The sequence below is a fragment of the Danio rerio genome, chromosome 19 (genome assembly GCF_052040795.2).
Source record: "Danio rerio strain M-AB ecotype USA chromosome 19, GRCz13ab, whole genome shotgun sequence".
Lineage (NCBI taxonomy): Eukaryota > Metazoa > Chordata > Actinopteri > Cypriniformes > Danionidae > Danio > Danio rerio.
The window spans coordinates 25,481,277-25,504,479 of NC_141039.2; the positions used below are offsets into that span (position 1 = coordinate 25,481,277).

The 23,203-nt window shown below is 37.0% G+C and overlaps 2 long non-coding RNA genes across 3 annotated transcripts in view; one reads left to right on the forward strand and one right to left on the reverse strand.

Annotated features, from left to right (window-relative positions):
* The window catches only part of LOC147832558 (uncharacterized), a 206,014-nt gene that overhangs the window by 48,221 nt on the left and 134,590 nt on the right, over positions 1-23,203 (forward strand). The window lies entirely within an intron of this gene.
* Positions 1,252-1,723, reverse strand: LOC137488513 (uncharacterized). Its single transcript, XR_015516782.1, has 3 exons — positions 1,610-1,723; positions 1,428-1,482; positions 1,252-1,328 (listed from the first exon to the last, which is right to left on the reverse strand). It is a non-coding gene; the product is annotated as an uncharacterized LOC137488513 (long non-coding RNA).

The following is a 23,203-nucleotide window of genomic DNA, read 5'->3' on the forward strand; positions in this document are numbered from 1 at the left end:
TACTGCACTTTATAAAGTCCAAAGTATTTGTCTTTAGTCAGAATACTCGGTCATTATAAATAATTTGTCATCAACATTTTCTCTGAATTTCAGAATGAAGGCAATGTTTCTCTATAAATTGCTTCAACAGTGCAGAAAACCAAAAACATCAGTAGCCTCTTCCTCAACATCAGTAGATTACTCCTCATCATCTTCAAGTGGAGTTGTAATTTGTTGTAACACAATATGTGTTTAAGCTTTTGATAAACATGACATGTAAGGCACTCATATCTGGAAAATGTTCTTTGATAGTCATTAGGACCACAAGTTATTTAAAAATTTGCTTTATGCATGAATGAGAGCAGTGTGCTGGATTAACTTGATGATTGTGATTATCCCAAGAGCATGTAGAGAAACAAAAAACAAGGTTGATCACTCTGGTAACTGGAGTAGATCGAGGCTTGTCACCGTCCACCGTTCATTCAAAACATTCCACTGCAGAAACATCAAGGTGTTCTTCCAATAAGATGGATATGTCAAAAATGTATATTCGTCCACATCATTAGCCCGGCCAATCGCAATCCCATCAACTCTGAAGACTGCCGTGACTCGTCTTGTTAACACAGTTGTCCAGTCGGTTGTGTCCTCCTGTACTTGAACTGTTGGATGTGGTGAAGATGGTTCACTGTAAATGACAAAGCAATAATTACATTAATATCAGTCACTCTATCACTGATGAAGAGAAAATCAACATGCATAGAAAGTAAAATAATTAATATTCACTGATTAAAAAAAAAAAGTATCATAGATTAAAAGACTAATATAAATTTCATTCATTCATTCAATTTCTTTTCCGCTTAGTCCCTTTATCAATCTGGGGTCGCCACAGTGGAATGAACCACCAACTTATCCAGCATATGTTTTATGCAGCAGATGCCCTTCTAGCTGCAACCCAGTATTACGAAACATCCAGACACATTTATTCACACACACATTTATACACTACAGACAAATAAGCTTACCAAATTCAGCTATAGCGCATGTCTTTGGACTTGTGGGGAAACCGGAGCACTTGGAGGAAACCCTCACGAACACTGGAAGAATATGCAAACTCCTCACACAAATGCCAACTGACCCAGCCGAGGCTCGAACCAGCAACCTTCTTGCTGTAAGGTGACAGCACTACCCACTGCGTCATCCGAATATAAAGAATATCAAGAATTATAAAATGCATTTATCACAGCATATACTAAACAGAAAACAACATACGCACCGGAGCACAACGAAATGTTGAAGTGTCTCGCTTAACAAGGCTGGCAACATGAGAAGTGCTGCTGTAAAATCAATTCCTGGAACATAAGATGTGGCATACAAACAAATATGAAGGAATCCATCCAAAGCTAGAATTAAATAATATTAATCAAGTGGAGAAAGTTTAGAAAGAGTACCGTAGAGTCAGGTCCATAGCATTCTTCAGTTGATCTCTCATCTTTCGATGAAAACCTAGAAAATTATTTTAAACACGTTGGTGTACATTTATTGTTGTTTGTAAGCAAAAACCTACAAATTTTAAATAGTATGTAAGCCATTAAACATTAAAACCATGGTATAGATAATGAGACATACTTACATCTTGTAACTGAGCCATGCTTTCATATGACATGCCTTTATTGCTCTGATGCTGTTAGGCTGCATTCTGTTGTTCAATCTTGTCCTGAAAGACAATTGGAAACTTCAAAAACTTCTGGAAAGCAATCAGATAAAGCAATAACTATTTATTTATTTATTTTGAGATATTAATAAAATAGGTAAAATAGCTCAAGGTACTAGTTTCAGAACAGATAAGACAAATTATTACATTAAAGAACAAAGTATAACTTAAAACGTCGATTTATACAACGTGGTATGTTAATAATTCTACATTAACATAAGTATAACGTTAAACGATAGTAAAGCACCAACAACTCTGGACATGAGAGTTTGTGGACACTCCTCAACATTAATGTAACTTAGACACTGAAACGAAGATATGTACAAGCATACACACGCCACGTTTGTAACTAGCCACGTTTACATAATCAGTCGCTTTGCCGGTGACAAAATTGTGATTTTTTTTCTTCACAAAATGGCGGTGTAATTTATATAACCGTCTAAAATTACATTTCAGCGGTCAACCGTGGCTAGAAAATGGCCTCAAAATATAAAACATTATCGATAATTACAAATTTCCAGTATTATTAACAAAAGGTTTTATATCAAGGTATATGAAGACTTTAGTCGCGCAAGCTCCGGGCCACACCGCACATTACTCACGGCCCGATTCAGGTGCACGGATACGGCAGCGTCGGCTCGCTTCTGCCGCTGCATCTGGCCCGAGTAGCGTTAACGTTACAGCAGACGGACTCGGGCAGGCGAGAATCTAGCCGCAACTGGCCCGAGTGTATTTTGCTATCTGGGTTGCGATTATATTCCGCCGTGGCAACACTTTTTAATAAAGCAGTAACGTAACGTAAGATATAAGGCGCGAATACGTAACGTAGGTGATAAAGGGAACTTTTACACCGAGAAAACTAACAGCATATAGTACTCACCGTCTACAACGTTATGTCCCTCGGTGAGTTCGATATCACATTGTATTAACTTCTTTAATAAGCTGCAGACATCTTAGCAAACTCCATCCTGCAGGCCAACGTACACCAGGCAGTCCGGAGCACTTAAAGCGGGGGAAAGCCGAGACCCTAGAGTCAGACAAAATCAACAGAACACGGCTTCACATGTAAAAATGAGACTGAAAATATATCATTAATACATTCTTACCTGAAAAGTGTGGACTCCAAAATAGACTTTTCTTTGAAAAGCGTGCGAAGTTCTGTGTAAACAGCCAGCATACTCTACCGACCGTCTCAGTAACAAACACTACTATAACGTCTCAACAAGCCAAATTCTTAAAGAGACAGCAACATCACCACCTGTATGAAGATGCTGTCACTCTGCATGGTTCTTATTCTACATCCCATATACTATAGGCTTAAACAGTAAGCAAAGACCAGTATTTACGTTTTTAATGATTAAAATTACCTTCAATTATAAATTAAATTATTAACATTTTTGAGAAAAAATTTAATTTAAATACATGGAAAAAAAATTATTAAAATATTTAATTCAATCAATTTATTTATTTATTATATTTTTAAATGATGTATTTTAGTATTAATGTTTAGTATTAATACATTTAAATTAGTGTTATATAGTGTCTTGATCTTATCATGAGCTGAGGGTACAATTTTGTTCCTATAGGGAAACAAAATATATAATTGTACCTTTAAAGGTGCCAAATTGGTCCTTTACGGTACAATTTTGTATCCAAATGTGCTATAAAAGGTACAAAAATGTAGCTTTCAAACCTAAATCTGGGCATTTGTACCTTTATAGCCCATTTGGGTACAAAATTGTACCCCAAGGACCAATATATGACCTTTAAAGGTACAATTTTATATTTTGTTCCCTCTAGGAACAAAATTGTACCCTCATTGTACCTTTTTTTCTGAGAGTGTACTGTACTGTACATGAAGTATACAAGAAGACATTTACAATAGGGGAGCGCAGGGCACAAAGTAATGTGGGGTGAAGTGTAACACAGAGTTTTAAGGTATTTGCTCAGGCTTGATCATGGCATACTTCCGAGGTTTTCACTACAGTGTCAGCAGATGTCTTCCTGGCTATTGAATAAGTTCGGTGAAGTTTGGATGAGAAACACAAGAGAAACCATTTTTGCAGCATAAAGGTATTTTTTATTATAGTCAATATTTTTTAATTTAAAAAAATCTGTGAAAGTATGAACGTGAAATCTTGTATTGTTGTGATCACCGTCTTCTAGGCTAAAAGATAAAACCATTTTGAAAGATGTAAGAAACACACAGTGACTGCTAGCCAGTTTTGAGGAAAACATGACACAGCGGGGTTAGTTGTAACAGTGTTTAAATTAAGCCACACACTGTTGAACACCAATTAAACTAACACAACATTTTTTTTCAATTTTGACAACTTTTTTAATAAAATGATTTTTAATAGATTTTTTTTTGATAGACAAAAAATATTTTATTGCTAATACTCCAAATAAAGGCATTGTATAATAATGGATAATAATCCAAATAAATTCTAATGTATTTATCCAATAAATAAATAAACATACTGTGCTATGTAGAATAAAAATAAATTGATCTAGGTACTGAGAAAATATAGATATTATTTAAAGTAAACTGGATTTAAAATGTGTGTAATCTGCCTTTTTAAGCATGTGTTACAACTAACCTTCTGTCTGTTACAACTTGCCCCGCAGGTGGGGTAAATAGTAACATTTTTACTCCTGGCACTTTTGGCAACACTGCACAGAAACCATAGGTTCAGCGATCATAATTTCTGAGCTCATTTGTAGGAGAGGCTTGTGATTTGTTGGTAAAAACAAATGGTTTGTCTAACCCCAATACTTTGTTTATTATTTGACCAAGTGTTACTTTTTGCTCCGCTCTGCCCTACAATCATCCATCTAATTACATTGTTATAACAAGGCAAATACAATGTTGTTACATAATAATTATAATGTAATGACATAATAATGACATTCAAACTAAAAGTTTGTAATTACTTACTGTTGTATGCCAAAAATGTGCAAAAGTTCGTTGTGCGCAAGTGTTAACAAACGGGACTTTTATTTTGACTCCGGTTGTGAATGTTGAACTTACTTCCGAGTACTTTTATGTGATTTCCTTCCCCCTTGGGACGCTGATGTTTTACCAGTGTGTTGTGATGAAAGCGAACAAATAAATAAGATTAAGAAGTTAAATCTGGATTATTCTTTCATGGATGTATGTCAACAACATATTGCACATAGACATGACGAATAGAAATGAAAACCCTACACCAGGGGTCACCAATCCTGGTCCTGGAGGGCCGGTGTCCCTGCAGGATTTAGCTCCAACTTACCTCAACACACCTGCATAGATGTTTCAAGTATACCTATAAGACCTTGATTAGCTTGTTCAGGTGTGTTTGATTAGGGTTGGAGCTAAAATCTGCAGGACACCGGCCCCCCAGGAACAAGTTTGGTGACCACTGCCCTACACTAATTCACACTGCAATCATGCTAACAACATGAAAATCCTAGCTAGAATCATGTTAATAACATGGTAATCCATCTTAGATTCATGATAATAACATGCTAATTCATGCTATAATCACGCTAAAACATGCAAATTCATACTAGAATCATGCTAAAACATGCTAATTCATACTAGAATCATGCTAACCCATGCTCTAATCATGCTAATTACATGTTAATCCATGCTAGAATCATGGTAATAACATGCTAATTTGTACTAGAATCATGCTAATAGCATGCTAATCCATGCTTAAATCATGCTAATAACACGCTAATTCAAACTAGAACCATGCTAACAAACAGTGTTATGCAAGTTACTTCCAAACTATCACATTACACATTACTTGTTACTGTTATTTTAAAGTAATCCTTTAACATATAACATTACTGTTTCTGAATTGTAATATTTTACATGACTCTTATATTACTTTTAGTTACTTTCACCAAAATAACTGTAGATTTAAAACTTTTAATTGTAAATTAACTAAATGTACTGCAGAGCATTTTACATCCATTAGAAAGCAATATGATGTAGCATTATAACTGTGACCAATGCAGGCTACTAACAATATATAATTGGCAACGCGAAGGCTCAAGACAATGCAAGAAAGGATGACAGTCAGAATCACAAATGATCTGAGGGTGCTTTCACACCTGTGAATCGATTCAGTTGTTCCAAAACAGACATTACAATTGTTACATTGTTGCACTGCTCTTGGTGCGGTTCGCTTTAAAACTGCAAAGTTTCTAAACAGACCAAAAGAGCTAAAACAAGTCATATGTGAGTAAACTCCTGACATTAGTCAGAGTTTCACGGTTTATGACCTCCCCCCTACTCATAATTTCCTCTTCACATAGCCGTATGCCTTTTACATATCCATAAAACAATGTGATATAAACGGGCTTGGATTGTATCGTTTTCTCAGTACAATCTATCTGCTCCAGAGTTCGTTTAATTTCAGCTGAGACCACCTCATTCAAGCAATCTCAAAGCAATTGATTTGGCGCAGATCCGAGCGCGATTGCTGGATTCACATATGCCAAACGAACAGCGCTAACTGGGCAAACGAGACAGTTTCCAAAACAAAAGTCTAGGTGTGAAAGCCCCCTCAGTTTGTTTAAAGTATGGGTGAGGTACAGTGATTATCTGGCAATATCTGTGAATAGCTTGGGTATATTGATATTAGACACAACAAGCCTATATATGCCATGATAAGATGCCGTTTGTTTTCTTTTCTTATTGTTGCCATTATTTTATTGACTTTAAATTCAAGTGGTTCACAACATAATGAAGTGAGCATGATGAACATAGCTTTCTCAATATAAAGTGCAATTAGAGGACCAACCCTCAACCTGTCATTTTAGGCCATAGAAATGAACATATAGGCTAAAGCACTGCATAAAAATAAAACAGATCAAAAAGAGATCTATATGCCTCTAAAACTAATATATACGTGTGGATAATGAACGTTGCATAAAGAATAAGATGACACAAAGGCTGGCTCGACTGCTCTCCGTTTTACTTTGCTCTTTTCGATAACAACTACAACAACCAGGCATTTTCGGTACACATCACAATGCATTCTGGGTGCTGTAGTGAAATAACAATGCCACGAAATATACAACATTTCCATCCCCTTTAATTTTAAGGTCAACGTATTAACTTTGAACTAGCACCATGCAGAATGAATGTATATAATTCAGTTTACCTTTTAACATACTGTGAACTGGAGCTGCACGATTTTGGCTTAAATGAGAATCACGATTTTTTGCTTAAAATAAAGTTCACGATTTTCTCACGACTCTGTAGATGTAAAATAAAGGTTAATATGAGTCTGCAATTATTATTGTTTTTTATCAAACATGGTAAAACAACATTATGGTGTGTAGGTCTACTGGTTTCTATTAATAATTCTATTCTACTTATAATAATTCTGATGTTGAATTATGTTTGAGCTATAGGCCTATACTTGCAATCTGTCATTGACAACATTATTAGACCATTTATTCACTGGTAAAATCAACATTATATAGACTAGAGTAGTTATACTGACACTGTAAACATTTATTTTCATGCACGACTATGTGTTCGCTATGAAAGAAAAAACATATCAAATGCTTGTCGCAATCATAACTCTAAAATGTGTTATAATTCAATGATGTGCACGATTTCGGTTTCATTTTCACTGCTAAGTGCTGTTCATATTTGGCGCGTGGCTCCTAAACAATTACTCTACACGTTAAAAAACGGTTTTTTTTTTTTCTGGCAGCAGGGGCGCCAGAAAAAAAACGTAAAAATACAGAAAAAAACTGTTAGAATAAAAGATGTAGATTAACTGTTAAAAAACAGTCGTTTTCTGTTTTACAGTTACAGGTTATTACTGTAATTGTACACGTTATAACTGTAATTATACAACTTATTTATGTAATTATACAATTTATTATGGTAGTTATACAGGTTATTATTGTAATTATACATGTTATTAATTTAATTATACAAGTTATTTATGTAATTATACAAGTTATCATGGTAGTTACACAGGTTATTATTGTAATTATACAAGTTATTTATGTAATTATACAAGTTATTATGGTAGTTATACAGGTTATTACTGTAATTATACAAGTTATTATGGGAGTTATACAGGTTATTACTGTAATTATAGATGTTATAACTGTAATTATACAAGTTATTTATGTAATTATACACGTTATTATAGTAGTTATACAGGTTATTGCTGTAATTATACTTGTTATTACTTTAATTATACAAGTTATTTATGTAATTACACAAGTTATTATGGTAGTTATACAGATTATTACCATACTTATACATGTTATTACTTTATATAGGTTATTACTGTAGTTATACATGTAGTTAACATAACTATACATGTAATCACTGTAATTATACAGGTTACTAACGTAATTCTACATGTTATTAACATAATTACACAGATTACTAACATAATTATACACAGTATTACTGTAGTCATACGCTATTAAAACATCCCGAATACAAATAATTTTTCAAGTATTTGTTCGAAATAAGTATTCGTAAAAACACGCTATTCGTGCCTTTCCGAATACCGTATTCGGGTTGTTTCATATGCAAACAAGTATCGGCATCTGAAAAGGTGTGACCCAAATGTGTGCAGGATATCAAGAGTTGTAAGCCAAATAAACCATTTGGTTAATCTCCGGGGAGGTTATATCCTTTGTTATAAAGTACTGTCTCATAGAGCTCAATATTTCCACTGACTGTAAAATCTACACTGGACCTCAAGCAGCTTGGATTATGTGCCTCTCCTCACTTCTAAAGGAAATATCAAGTTTAAAAAAGGACTTTGGCAAACTGACTAAGAGTTTTTATGAGCAGTCTTTTGTCCTCTTTTGCTTCCATATGCTGACCAGCTTCATCGAGGATTTGACACCTGTCCACACTGTCAGAAGGACAATATTACTGTGCTCGATTGGCCAGCAAACTCTGGCCTATGGAAAGAGAACCTATGAGGTATTATGAAGAGGAAGTTGTGAGTCACTAAACCAAACAACGCTGAAGAGCTAAAAGCCATTTTTCAGAGCAACCTGGACTTCACACCTCAGCAGTGCCACAGACTGATCCACTCCATCCCACGTCACATTGCTAAAGTATATCATGAAAAAAATTGCCCCGACCAACCATTGAGTGCTGTACATTATTATTAATTTACAGTAGTCAAACATTTCTATGTTAAAAATCTTATTTTTAATTGGTCCTAAGTAATATTCTATATTTGGGGTTTTCATTAGCTGTAAGCCATAATCATCAAAAGTAAATGAAACAAACACAAATATATTAGTCTGTGTAATGAATCTATTCTATATATGAGTTTCACTATTTAAATTGAATTACAGAAATAAATTACATGGCTTTAACATGGCATCTAAATTTATCGAGATGTACTTCTATTTGAGTATCTCCCATTAGGCAGTTGTGCCTACAATGACTTTGAAGCATCTGCTGCCAGTGTGAACATCTCCACCGATTACTAAAGTCATGATGGCTGCACCACAAGATACATACACGAAGCAACTCTTTCTTAAATAATTCTCAAAAATTGGAATATTGTAATTTATTGGAAAGGAATAGACAGTTTGTTATGTACCAATACATCTTCCCAAAATTGCCAGAAGAGCTTGTGTGAAGTTGCTCCTTAAACTTCATAAATGTATTATATATTGTAAGCAATTTACCATTAAATAGCTTTTTTTAAATATGGACTATTCTTGTGTTATTTAAAGTCCATTCATTAAATGAGCCGATTCGTAAATAAAGTTTATCATTTTATATATTGGTCACATATCTAAACACATTTTCCCTACTAAGCATCTATTTTGTAGTTACACTTTGAAGGCTTACCTTTGCATGAACTCCAGAGTTGCACCAACTTCCAATGGATAACTGATGTTGAGACAGTAGTAGGTCACAAACATCATCAGAAGGGCATCACCACAATTTGTGACACCATCGTTCACAATGGTCTGACCACAGCAATCATAAAGCGTCCAGCTGTCAGGGGAGAATTCCCTACATTACACAACACACACATTAGTCAAATTTTAAAATGTTAACAGTGCTTACATGGCTATTTCTCCTTTTTAGTTAATTACCCTGATGAAGAAATAATAGTAAAAAATATTATTTTTTATGGTTTACTAGAAACCCCAGCAAGAAATAATTGATCTGTTCATTAAAAAAAACTTTACTTAAATGGGAGTGAATAAAAATCATACCGCAAACAACGATGCAAGGTGTACTGGGCAGTTGATCAACTTCAAATGTCAGACTTGTCTCATCAACTATCATGAACATCTTGGACTCTTCTTCATTAATATATTTCAGAAGCAGCATTACACATCCAGGAAGATCAGAATCTACTTGCTTTGCTTTGGCAATTTCCATGCCTGCTAAGACGTCCTCGATTTTGCTCTTTTTCTCATTGGACGTTAGGAATGAAATGACTCTCTTACATTTACTTGAAACAGCTTCTCTATCAACATCCAGTCCTGTTAGCTCTTTGAAGTGAATAATTAATCCACACATCTCGAACAGATATGGCCACTCTTCTACCCGAAGAGGTGTATCCATTCCACTTATTATGTTCCTTCTCTGATTGTAGAAAGTATTCATCATTTTTTTTTCAATGTCTTTGGTGTTCTTGCATTTGTTTTTGTGCATTGTCTTTAATTCTTCTTGTATGCATTTTTGAGATTCCTCAGTTTCACCTTCTGGCAGCTGCTTTGGTTGCCAATTTATACAGCCGTAGGTGTCTACTCTCTTAATCTTGAAAGGTGTGTCATCTCCCTCACTTGCACTGGATGTCTGTCTTTTCAGGTAAAGTGAGATTTTGCCCCTTTTCATGTTATCAACTCTACTCTGCAGCTGTTTGGTAAGGGAGTCATAACCGCTACCTACAGTACAACTTGATCTTCAATAACATATTTGAACGATTGAGGATACATTGCAACAATCTTCCTCGCTATTTCACTGAGATGTTTCTTTCCTGGTGTAGGGCAGATGGTCAGGATCTCACTTACCATCAGCCGAATTAGTTCACCTCTTTCACGTCCAGTTGGCCTCTCTTTGTTTTCCAGCTTTCTAGTAATTTCTGATGGAATTTTACTCCAGGGTATTTCGAAACTAAAGTGCCAGTTGTTGTCCACTGGAGTATGTCTGTAAGAAGCTGAGGCTTCACTTGATGATGTGAATTGAGGACAGTTGGAAATATCCACACAGTCTGGAGTGAGCACAAAAAGTATTTGAAAACAGCTCATTACATTTCAAAATAAACTAAAACAGACAAAATTGGACTCAATTTAAGCTTATTTACCTCTAATGCCCATAAGTCAATATTGTTTAGTTCACAATTAAAGTATTATTTCTCCTCCCAAACAAAAAATTATAATTTACACCCCTCATTATCCAAGTTGTTCATTTCGGTTCATAATTTTTTGTTTGTTTTTATAAACATTTCAAGATTGTTCTCCATATAGTTGATTCAATTGTGACCACAAATCTGTAATTTTACATTCCAAAATGCTTAGGAGCTCTAAATGATCCCAGCCATAGAAAATCTATCTAATTAACAAAAAAATAAATAAATTTGGACTATACATTTTTTTGTGCAATCCATTTCAGTACAGCTAAAGTATGTCAAAAAAAATTCCTTCTCGTTTTCTACTCCAACTTCAAAATCATCCTACATCAGAGGTACAGACCAAGTGTTTACAAAGTGAACTTGTAAAGAAAGTCAAAAGTCTTGTACGGTTGGCCAATCTAAAAGTTGGAGAAGAAAATGAGATTGGAGTTCTGAAAGTGCACAGTGTATTTTAGGTCAATGCAGACCTAGACAACTTTTAAAAACTATATAAACAATTACAACAATTAAAAACTACATAAATTACCTCTTGTTTTGCTAGATTAGACATTTAAACTCCTTTTTGGAAGTTCAAACTATCTGGCACAAGTTAACTATAAGGAGAAAAAATCTGAAGTAGTTTCCTCCAAACAACTGAACAAAACAAAAACAAAAACACATGAACATCTTAGATTTAAATCACTCACATGTAGATGTATGCCCTTGGCATGGTGTTGCATTTAGCTGAGCTCTGGCAGGCAGATCAGGAACCTCACTGGCATCTTTTTCAACTGAATAGAAGAGACGTAATAGGAATTAGGTTTGCTATGAATGTAATAGCTAAACCAATAGAATTGATCTGTTATGCTATAAGAATATAATATATTTACCTAGATTTAATTACAATTAAGTATACTTACACAAAGCTTTAATCTGTGCAAGGAATTTTCTAATTTCAATTGGCTTCAGGACATTAACAAGATCAGGCTCCTGGACATATTTTAGGTCTTCTAGGGTTCCCACTCCTAATGTCTGAAGAGCCTCCAACACCAGGTCTATTGAACTTGAATTTTGCAATGCAGAGCCAACGAAATTGGCAAGATCATCATCTACATAATCCATTACTAAGGAAAAAGGGTTCAGATGTCAGTGTTAGAAGTCAGTGTTGGCTGAAATATTTCCCAAAGGCCTATTCAGTACGTCTTTGCATCTCTAAGAGGATATATGTACAATGCATGTAACGTTTCGAGCACATCGGCTCTTTATCAGAAGACTGAAATGTTACACGTTTTGTGTTAATATTTTTAATGTAATAAATTGGTATTTTTGGAGCTCTGGTGTTGCCACTGCACTTCTTGCTGCTTGGCTGAGCACCCATTTAGAGTGACGTGCATGCTTTTGAGCATTTTTTCATTCAAATATATAGTTAAATATATACATGCATGTGTGTATTCATACATAAACTTAATAAATATGCACAGTACATGCACATACAGTATATTATATAAATACAAACTTTTATTTTGGATGTGATTATACAAAAAAAAAGGTAACACTTTACTTGAAGGGGGTGTTCATAAGACATTCGTGACACCTTTATATTCATGACATGAATAAAAGAATCTATGAACGCTTAAGACAACTGTCATTAAGTAAAGGAGTAAATCAAAACCTTTCCTAAAAGCTGGCCTACAACTAATTAACACCCATTCTTGTCTTGTCTTCTTTTGATCGACTTCAAATCTGGACTACAGTATATCATGACCTGTCTTTGTCATGGTAACTGGACATTATCAAAACAACATAACTTGTCATAAAACATGACTGTCATGAGGCCATTATAATGTCATAAATATATTTCTGATCACTGTTTTGACAATTATAAGACAATTATAATGATTTCATGACAATCATGTTGTTTTGATAATGTCAAGACCATAGACTGTAAAATATATGGACGTAGTATCCGTGACGTCACCCATAGGTTTCTGAAGAGCGCAAAAGAAGCCACAAGTAGGCGCGGCCAACCGTCGCCATTTTGGTCACGCGTCATCACACCTGTAGATAACTGCTATGTTCATATATGGTCTTTCCGGTGCCCGGAAGAACACAGTTTCCCTATCCGGGTGGTTGTACAAGTTAGTGATGTTATGAGCAGCCAAGCACGTGAAAGCTAAAATAAAGTAAGCCTATTGTTCCTGATACTGTCTCCATTTTTCATATCAACAAACTACATGGTGTCAGAAGTAAAGAAGAAATAATGGCCGAGGGATTTCGCCGACCAGACCCGCTGATATTCGACGGCAATATAGCTGAAAACTGGCGAAAATTCGAATTGGAGTTCGACATATTCATCGCCGCAGCTCACAGCGATAAGCCAGAAAAAACCAAAGCCTACATACTCCTCAATCTTGCGGGACCAGAGGCGATCGAGAGAGAGCGTTCGTTCACATACGCTCCAGCGTTACTGGCAGCCGATGGTCAAGATGTAATCACGCCAGCGGAGTCAAGAGAGGATCCAGAATGTTTAAAACGGAAATTCAGAGAAGTGTGTAATCCGGAGACAAATGTGACGATGGAGAGACATTCATTTAATACCAGGAATCAAAAACCAGGAGAAACTATCGAAGCTTATGTGAGTACACTTAGAAATAAAGCAAAAACATGTAACTTTGGTGCCCTCACAGACGAATTAATCAGAGACAGACTAGTGTGTGGCATAGACAATGATAGCGTGAGAAGAGTGCTGCTCAGAGAAAGTGATCTGACGCTTACAAAAGCGATTAAGATATGCCAAATCAGCGAATTGACCGAACAGCACACGAAAGTGCTGGCCGCACCGCGTAGCGGGCTTGCGAGCGTCGACGCAATACACTTCAATGCAAAGGGGAGAAAAAAGGCAGTTGAGCACCAGCAGCGAAAACACATGAGTGGGACAAAGAACATTGTCAACTGTAAAAATTGTGGTGGAAATCATCCAGCAAAACGTGATCAATGCAAAGCTTTTGGACAACAATGTCACCTTTGTAAAAAGTTTAATCATTTCATGTCCCAATGCAAATCTGCGTCATACGACAATTTCAAATCCATTCATCAAATCACTGACGCAAACACAGACAGTAGCGAAGAGTCATTTCATATCGATGGACTGTGTCTGGGTGCCAGTGAAATAGATGCAGTTAGTCATAACAGGATAAACAAGCAAGAAATACATTGCAGCCTGACAGTAAATGGCAAGCCACTTGAGCTTAAAATTGACACCGGAGCAAAGTGTAATGTCATCTCAACTGAGACATACCAAACACTGAGACATGATGAGAAAATCCAGGAAAAGTCAAAAACAACATTAGTGGCTTATGGAGGCACTGTGATTCAAACACAAGGAACGGTGATGATGCAATGCTGGACTAGCAAACAAAAATCACATATGTTGGAGTTTCACGTAGTTGATAAAAATGTCAAATCATTGCTGGGCCTGCCAGACTGTTTAAAAATGGACTTGATATCCCTTAAGGAAGAAGTGCATGGAATTGATCTCAACAAAAATCCAAATTTGCCACAAGAAATATTTACAGAATATGCTGACCTCTTTGATGATAAGCTAGGCACCTTACCAGTGACATATTCGATGAAGATTAACCCGGACATTACTCCTGTGGTCCGCCCCCCTCGCCGAATACCTGTGGCGATGCGGGATAAAGTGGAAGCTGAATTAAAAAACATGACAAAGCTGGGGGTAATAACACCCATTTTAGAGCCCACACAGTGGTGTCCTCAATGGTTGCCACACATAAGAAAGACACTGACAAGATTCGTTTATGCATAGATCCACGGGATCTAAACGAAGCGCTCATGCGCCCTCACCATCCCATGCGCACAGTAGAAGAGGTAGCTTCACAAATGTCCAATGCCAATGTCTTTTCAGTGCTTGATGCTAAAAGCTCATTCTGGCAAATTAAGTTAGATCACGAGTCCTCCCTTTGCACTGCTTTTGCAACTCCATTTGGCAGATACATTAATTCGGCATCTGAGGTGTTCCAGAGGGCAATGGAACAGATCTTTGCAGGATTTCCATGTGCCATAATTGTAGATGACATCATCGTCGGAGGAAAAGGGGAAAAAGAGCATGATGAAAACTTAAAGAAGGTTCTAAACAGGGCACGGCAGGTGAATCTAAAACTCAACCCACAGAAGTGTAAGTTCAAGCTCAGAGAAGTCAGTTATGTGGGCCATCTGTTCACAGAACAAGGACTAAAACCAGACCCAGCCAAAATACAGGCCATAACAGAAATGCAACCACCAAGTGACAAAGCTGCTTTGCAACGTTTTTTGGGTATGGCTAACTACCTCTGCAAATTCATTCCAAATTTTAGTGAACTGGCAACACCACTACGACAGCTGCTCCACAGGGACGTAGCTTGGTGCTGGTCGCATCAACAGCAAGAGGCATTTAACATGCTAAAAAAGTGCATCACATTCCCACCAGTGCTGAGATATTTTGATGTAAGCAAACCTGTAACTATCACATGTGATGCTTCTCAATATGGATTGGGCGCAGCATGTCTACAGGATGATCAGCCTATTAGCTATGCCTCACGCACTCTCACTGAGACTGAAATGAGATATGCACAAATCGAGAAAGAGCTATTGGCTGTGGTCTTTGCCTGTCAAAAGTTCTACGATTATATCTACGGAAAACCGGTTTTGGTGGAAACAGACCATCAGCCCCTTGTTACAATTCTGAACAAACCTCTACAATCAGCTCCAGCACGACTACAGCGAATGATACTGAAGCTGCACAAGTTCGATTTGACCCTTACCTACAAAAAAGGAAAACAGCTTACTTGGCTGACACTCTGTCACGTGCTCCCAGAAAGGTGACAACAAAAAATGATGAGGAGGAGTTTGATGTCTTGGCTGTTCAGATGATTTCAGTAAACCGGCTACAAGAGCTCAGAGAACACACTGAAAAAGACAGCTCTCTGCAAATTCTATGTAACACGATTAAGCATGGTTGGCCAAGAAAAATTCAAAGTGTTCCAGTGCAATTGAAACCCTTCTTTCCTTTCAGGGATGAGCTCAGTGTTGGGGATGGAATCATCACAAAGGGAACAAGAGTTCTAGTTCCTCACAGCCTGCAGAGTGAATATTTGCAGATTTTGCACAAAGGCCATGCAGGAGCAGAAGCGACCAAACGCAGAGCACGCGATGCTGTTTTCTGGTTGACTATAACACAGGACATAGACAATTTTGTACAGTCCTGCAGCATATGCAATGCTCTGAAGCCCCATCAACAAAAAGAGCCATTGCACCTACACGAAATACCAGAACTGCCTTGGTCTGTTGTTGCCACTGACATATTTGACTGGAACAGCCAACAGTACCTAGTGCTAGTTGATTCATACTCTGGCTGGTTTGAGATAAATTCACTTACAAACATATCCTCACAAAACATCATCAGCAAATTAAAAAGGCACTTCTCTGTGCATGGCATTCCCCAAAAGCTTATCACTGATAATGGCACGCAGTTCACAAGCCAGATTTTCAGAGACTTTGCAAGTTCATGGGACTTTTGTCACATCACTAGTAGTCCTGAATACCCTCAGGCGAATGGCCTCGCAGAGAGAGCTGTTCGTAGTGCGAAGCGCCTGCTTGAAACTACCAAGAGGGATGGGACGGACTTGTATTTGAATTTGCTAAACATCCGCAACATTCCTCGGGATAAGATCCTGGGTTCACCAGCACAGAGACTGATGTCCAGGGTAACACGTACCAATTTGCCAATCAGCAAACAGATGCTGAAACCAAGGACGAAGGACACAGTGAAGGTAAAAACACAACTTTCAAAAAAGAGACAAATGCAAAAAATGTCCTACGACAAAAAGAGCAAGCCGCTCTCCCCACTACATGAATCCCAAGTAGTAAGGATGCAAACAACAAAAGGACACGACAAAATTGGAGTTGTCAGAACCCCTCTTGCCAAGCCCAGATCCTATATTGTGGAGTCCGATGGCAAAGAGTACAGGAGAAATCGTCGACATGTGCTTCCTGTAAAAGAACCACTACCACACTGCAGACAGGCCGATCTGGAGGACTTGTTGTCACAACTTCATTCTATGCCAGACAGCAACAGCCCACCTAAAGATGCTGTGCGTACGGAAGAGAACATTCCACCTAAGCCAACTGATCAAAAGTTGCCTTATCGTACTAGATATGGTCGGGTTTCAAAGCCTAATCCAAAGTACTTTGACTAAATGTTGTTAAAAATCAACATAAAGAACATATTATTGCAGAGAGTAATTCTGATAGTTTATTGTTATTTTCAGTTGCAATCCAAGTTTTGCTATTTCTATAAGTTACCAAGACATTTGTAAAGTTGTAAAAGTATTCTCTTAGAGGGAGAACAAAAAACTAAAGAAAGGGGATGTAGATAACTGCTATGTTCATATATGGTCTTTCCGGTGCCCGGAAGAACACAGTTTCCCTATCTGGGTGGTTGTACAAGTTGGTGATGTTATGAGCAGCCAAGCACGTGAAAGCTAAAATAAAGTAAGCCTATTGTTCCTGATACTGTCTCCATTTTTCATATCAACAAACTACAACACCCACGGCGGGATACCAAACAAGGGCAAAGAGGCGGAGAGTGAGCGGAGCTACAGACACCTGCTAGCATTTAGCTTGGACCTGGTTCAGACACACTTTACTTTGGGAGAAATGCTTAATACTTTATCACCTGTGACTCGTTTGTATTCTGACCACTTGTGCTTGGTTGTACACTATATCAATAAAGTGTTTAGATTTTTAAAAAACACTGCTGAAATACATTGAGCCACTAAACATTGTTCTTATGACGTTTTTCAACAGGAGGAAAACGCGAATCACTTCCAAACACTTCAGATATAGTCTGTGTTAGTTACTGTAAGACTATTGATAAAATCCAGCATAACACTGTATGACAACGCTTCAGATGACTGTTCTAGAGCCTACAGCTAATCAATCTGACAGATTCTGGAGTGCATTACAGCTCTAAATATAAATATAAACGATAAATGATCTTAAATGAAACAAATACATGTATAGAGATGGTAGATAAGTATATAACTTTACTCACATGGGAAACGGAGGCCACGTGAATGGTTTGTGAGCACAATTAAGTGCCCTCAGCATGCCATGCCATCTAATAATTGTGGGAAACAAGTCCAAAAGGCAGTTGACTGTGTAAAGCCACATAAAACAACACAGATATACGATAAATATGCCGAGTTCAGTGGCTAATCTGCAGGATTCAGCTGAGGTGACGTGACGGCGACCAGCGAGACCTAGCTGTCAATCAAGTGACCACGCCCTTAATTATGCAAACTTAATATAACTTAATATGAAGGAAACAGATGAGTTATAAAAAAATTCACCCCCCTCACAGTTGTCATGAAGGGTAATATTACCTGTATTAACCAAAATCTTTTTTTGTACCAGGCTGTAAACACCTTTTTTTCTGCTGTAAAGTTGGCCATTCTAACAGTGGGCTCAATTGAAATTTGCTTTGTTTTGGAGCCAGGAGCGGCCACGACTAGCGGAATTTCGGATGAATTGCAGTTTTAGTTACTTCCGTATTGGCTTCCTGAGGGAGAGCGGGAGGTTGCCGCTTGGTCAAGACAAGCAATCATTTATTTATTTTAAAGTGACATAACTGAGCAAATGACACTTAAAGACAGCTGTCATAAGCATACATAAAATCTTCATATTCATGTATCAAATTGATTATAAAGGATTCATAAAAGCCTACTATATACCCCCTTCAAGTATTGTTTTGCCAAAAAGAATAAAAAAAAAATAAAATAAATGCCATGCCAAGTGCCATGTCATTTTCCCCTACTCAGTATCTACAATGCTATGTTTGAGAGAAATGACTTTTGTTCCACAAAGCGAATAAGCAGGCAATGGATAGTAATCCAACAACAACTCTCCATTAAGGCACTCCATGTTTCCACATGCTGTGTGAATTTCATAAAGTCCCAACTCTTGCAAATATGATGCACCATGACGAGTTACAACGAAATACACACTTTTGTCCTTTATTAGCATTAGTTTGATTTGTGCAAACTCTGTGGGCATGCAAGGACCTGTGCAAAGAAAAAAGCTCTTTCTGTAAAGAGTGCCTTTCCACAGTATCTCAGTGGATACTACAAGACCACTCTGATCATGCAAGCTTGCCTCTACTGCACCACGTACTGCATCACTGTACAAGACTGCATGGAAGGGAGTGGACTGCTTCACTTGCAGAAGGAGCAAAGACAGAACTGGAGGACAGATGTGCTTGCAGAAGTTGGTGATTATGTGCAAGTGTCTGACAGACATTTTTGAAGTTCTGGGTTCGTCTCACACATCTTTTAAAGTAAGAATGTTTGCTCTCAAATCTCATTGTCCACAGTCTTATTAGAGGTCCGAACCTCAGGATTAAAGCTGGATAGTGGGCCATGTAATGGTGCTTCGGTTTGAGTTTTTGGTCAGGAAACATCTCCTTTCTTGTCTCCAAATACTCCACAATGAAAACATTGAGCAAAGCAACTTGAGAGTGAGATATTTTAGGGGCACATATCAATTCTACAAGCTGCTTAAGATGTATCCTATATTGGATCATCAGTGTTTGTAATTTTTTCACCAATTAGAATAGGAAGAAGCCTCAGGAGACACCAGTTTTCTGTGGCTTTGCCACCTAATTTATCTCCTTTTTCTGCAACCACTGACGGAGTGGATGTGGCATCTGATCCATGATAGCTAAACTGCTTGATTCTTCGGTTTAGCTGACTATAGGTGAAAAATTTCTTCACTTTCACAAAGTACTTGATGTAAATGGCCAGGTCATATGCCACAACTCCTTCAAATACATCATGAGCAATACAAGGTGGGAGGCCAGGCTGACATACATGAAAGTAAGTAAGGGAGTTGAAAACAGAATCAAGTTTTACACCTCTGCTTTCTGTCAGGGAACCACTGCGTACCTCTTGTACTGCCTCATTGTAGTTTTGCACTGTTCTGGGAGGGGCACATTTTTGCAATTCATGGAGCTCATTTCTAGTTGCCAAGCAATATCTACAGAAGTGGACACACTGAAATTCTCTGTGAAACCTCCAATTTGGTGCGACCCTAAATTATTTCCTGCAATGCAAAAAATAGTTGCCTTAACAACATGTCCAGAAATGACAAGCCCTTTTGTCTCCAGTTCCTTTATATCTGACAACATTGTGGAGAACACTTTGTCATGGCCAAAATATTTAAAGTGTTCCTCTCTACACAAGAGCACAAGTTGCAAGTTGTCAGTGCTGGAACGATAAAATGGGTCAAGGTTGGCCAGTGTAAAGTAAACTGCAAGAATCTTGTATTTTTTTTTCGCTGACCCAAGTGGGTTCACAATCTCAAAAGCATCTTGATATAGTATGAGCCTTATGCTTATACCTGACTCCCCAAACAGAGCATTACTCTTGTATACAGAACCATCATTTACATCGTTCAAAATGTGTGGATTGTCATGGACTGACTTTGTACATTCTTGCCACACAGTTGAGTCTTTCAACAAAGTCTGCAAAGTCTCTTTTATTGGGATATACTGAGCAAATTGTTCCTTTCGGTTTTCATCAGTACCTAAACTAATAGTTTGTGGATGCACATAGGAGAAGTTTTTCTTAAAATACTGCATCCTTGAATACTCAGTAGAGAGTGCAGAGCTACAGGATGCATGCAAGTTATCGTCACTTAAACTTGACACAACATCTTTAATTTCCGACTCACTCAAATGAGTATTTGCTTGCAGAGCACCTTGAAGTAGATCAACTACATACTGGTGGCACACAGAGTTAAGACTGTCTATTTGTTCCACAATCATTTGAATAGTGGAGGAAGGTATAAGGTATTTGGCTTGTAACTTCATATAAAACAGAGATAAATTCCTCATATATAGCCCTTTCATATCAGGTGGGCACAGGATATCCTCTGGCTCATCAATTCTTACCTCTGGTGCTTTTTGAGCAACATCAAGTGACTCACTCTGCACAGAATGAACAAAAAGCACATCGGATACCTGTGCAGATGTAGCATTTTTATGATATCTAGAGAGGTGAGCAGTAAAGGAGGACCTCAATGAAAAGGTTTTGCCACACATTTTAAATGGGCACTTAACCTCTTCTTTCTTCAAAACATGTGATTTTAAATGATTTAAGAGATCTTTCAGATCATTGCACTGTTTCTGACAAAGTGGATTTTGACATATCCGTGGACCCTGTACTGTTTCCCACTGCAATATGGATGACTGTGTATGGTGGCGCAAAATATGACTTTTAAAGGAATTGTACTTTGTAAATCTTGATTTGCAACCAGCTACACAACAGGCATATTCACTATGAGCTTCATTTTTGTGTAACTGTTGGTGATTTACATACCCTTTCAGTGTTTTTGAAGCAATGCCACATATAGGACATGTGAAAGTTTTTGAAATACTTGCCATGTTGCATACTCACTTCAGTGTAATAGAGATATATTTGCTTCAGGTAGTTTCACGTTTAAATTCTTGAATCAAACAACTGAGGGTGAAAAAAAGAGACAGAAGTTTGCAAATGCTTGCTATGTAAAAATTATCCAAGTATAACGGAACACAAATCACTGAAAAAAAAATCACAAACTCCCGTTTTATACAGAAAAGTCAAATGCCTGTAATCTTTATGAAAAATTCTGTGAAATTTGTAGTATAGTTAAGCTTTTCGGTAATTAAATGCAGCTTGTAACGTTAATTTAGAATAAAGTTTTCCCCTTACAATGTGACTATAATAGCACAGTTTAAGTGACTATTTCCCCCGTTGCATTTCAGCTTTATATCAACTAACGTTAATTTCCGTTCAATTTATGCCAGACTCAATGCTGACTTGTTTTAAACCAAACCATTATCTTTTCTAACACTTTAGACGGTATCTTTGTCGTTAAAAAGCTCAACGAAGCAACGTAACTTAATGTGACATATTTTATTGCTGTTATTTAAGCAAATCTTTAGAGTTAGCCTAGTTAACCAGCTAACTTGTGTGTCAAAAACACGGCCACAGAAAACAACAGAAGCATAAGTTTCTAATTAACGTTAGGCAATTAGGATTTTTTATTTTTTTGGCAACGTTGAATTTGCAGCAAAAAATCAGCTGCAACCTTAACGATAACTTACTTAGCAAACATAACGTATGTCCAACATTACTCGCCTTGTCTATCAAAACGTACACTTTGAGAGTTGTATATTTGAATATGTCAATAGGTACTTCAGAGTCAAGCTTTACCTCACAGATGTGGAGTTTCCTCTTCACAGCAGAAAAGTGAATTTGCGCGGCCGCGCCTCCGTTCAGATGGTGCGCTTTCTTCACGTGTTTAGCAGTCACCTTTCAGTCGTGTTTTGTTGTCGTAAAATGATTGCTATGCTAATCGTGATACGAACACAGATGTAGGCCATGTAATGTTTAGTTAACTTTTTTGTTGACTTTACATTGCAACTGTAAATATTGATTAGAAAAAATATTTACAGGTCATAACATGCAAACACATAAGTGATATGTGTGATTAGTCACTAGGAGAAAAATAATATAATAGCATACTTCATAAATATTATAGAAAATTAATATAATAATTAAAATGAGCATTTGTTTTGTCTTTCACAGTGTACAGTATCCCAGCAAGCATTTTTGGTTTAAAAGATGTCTATTAGACGTCTAAACATAGCCTAGAGGTCTAGGCTAAATTTGGGCTGTCAGTGAAAATCTAATAAACGTCTAACCATAGCCCAAGATTAAACTAGACGTGATTTAGATGCCTTTTCAACGACTGCATGTATACGTCTAATAGCCAGTGAATTTTGGTCTAGGCTAAATAATGGTTAAATTTGGGCTGTCAGTGAAAATCTAATAGACGTCTAAGTACAGTCCAAGCATAAACAAGTCATCAAAATTTCAGCTAATGAATGACTGTATATACATTTAATAAACAACAAAAATACACATGTAAATATCAACATTTTTAGTTAACAGGTTCTCAAAAAACAATCCATTCAAACTAATTAAACAAAACTTTTATTAATAAAAGCAACATTAACCAATACAAAATAAAAATATATAAAAATGACAAAGTTATGACAAAACAAAAA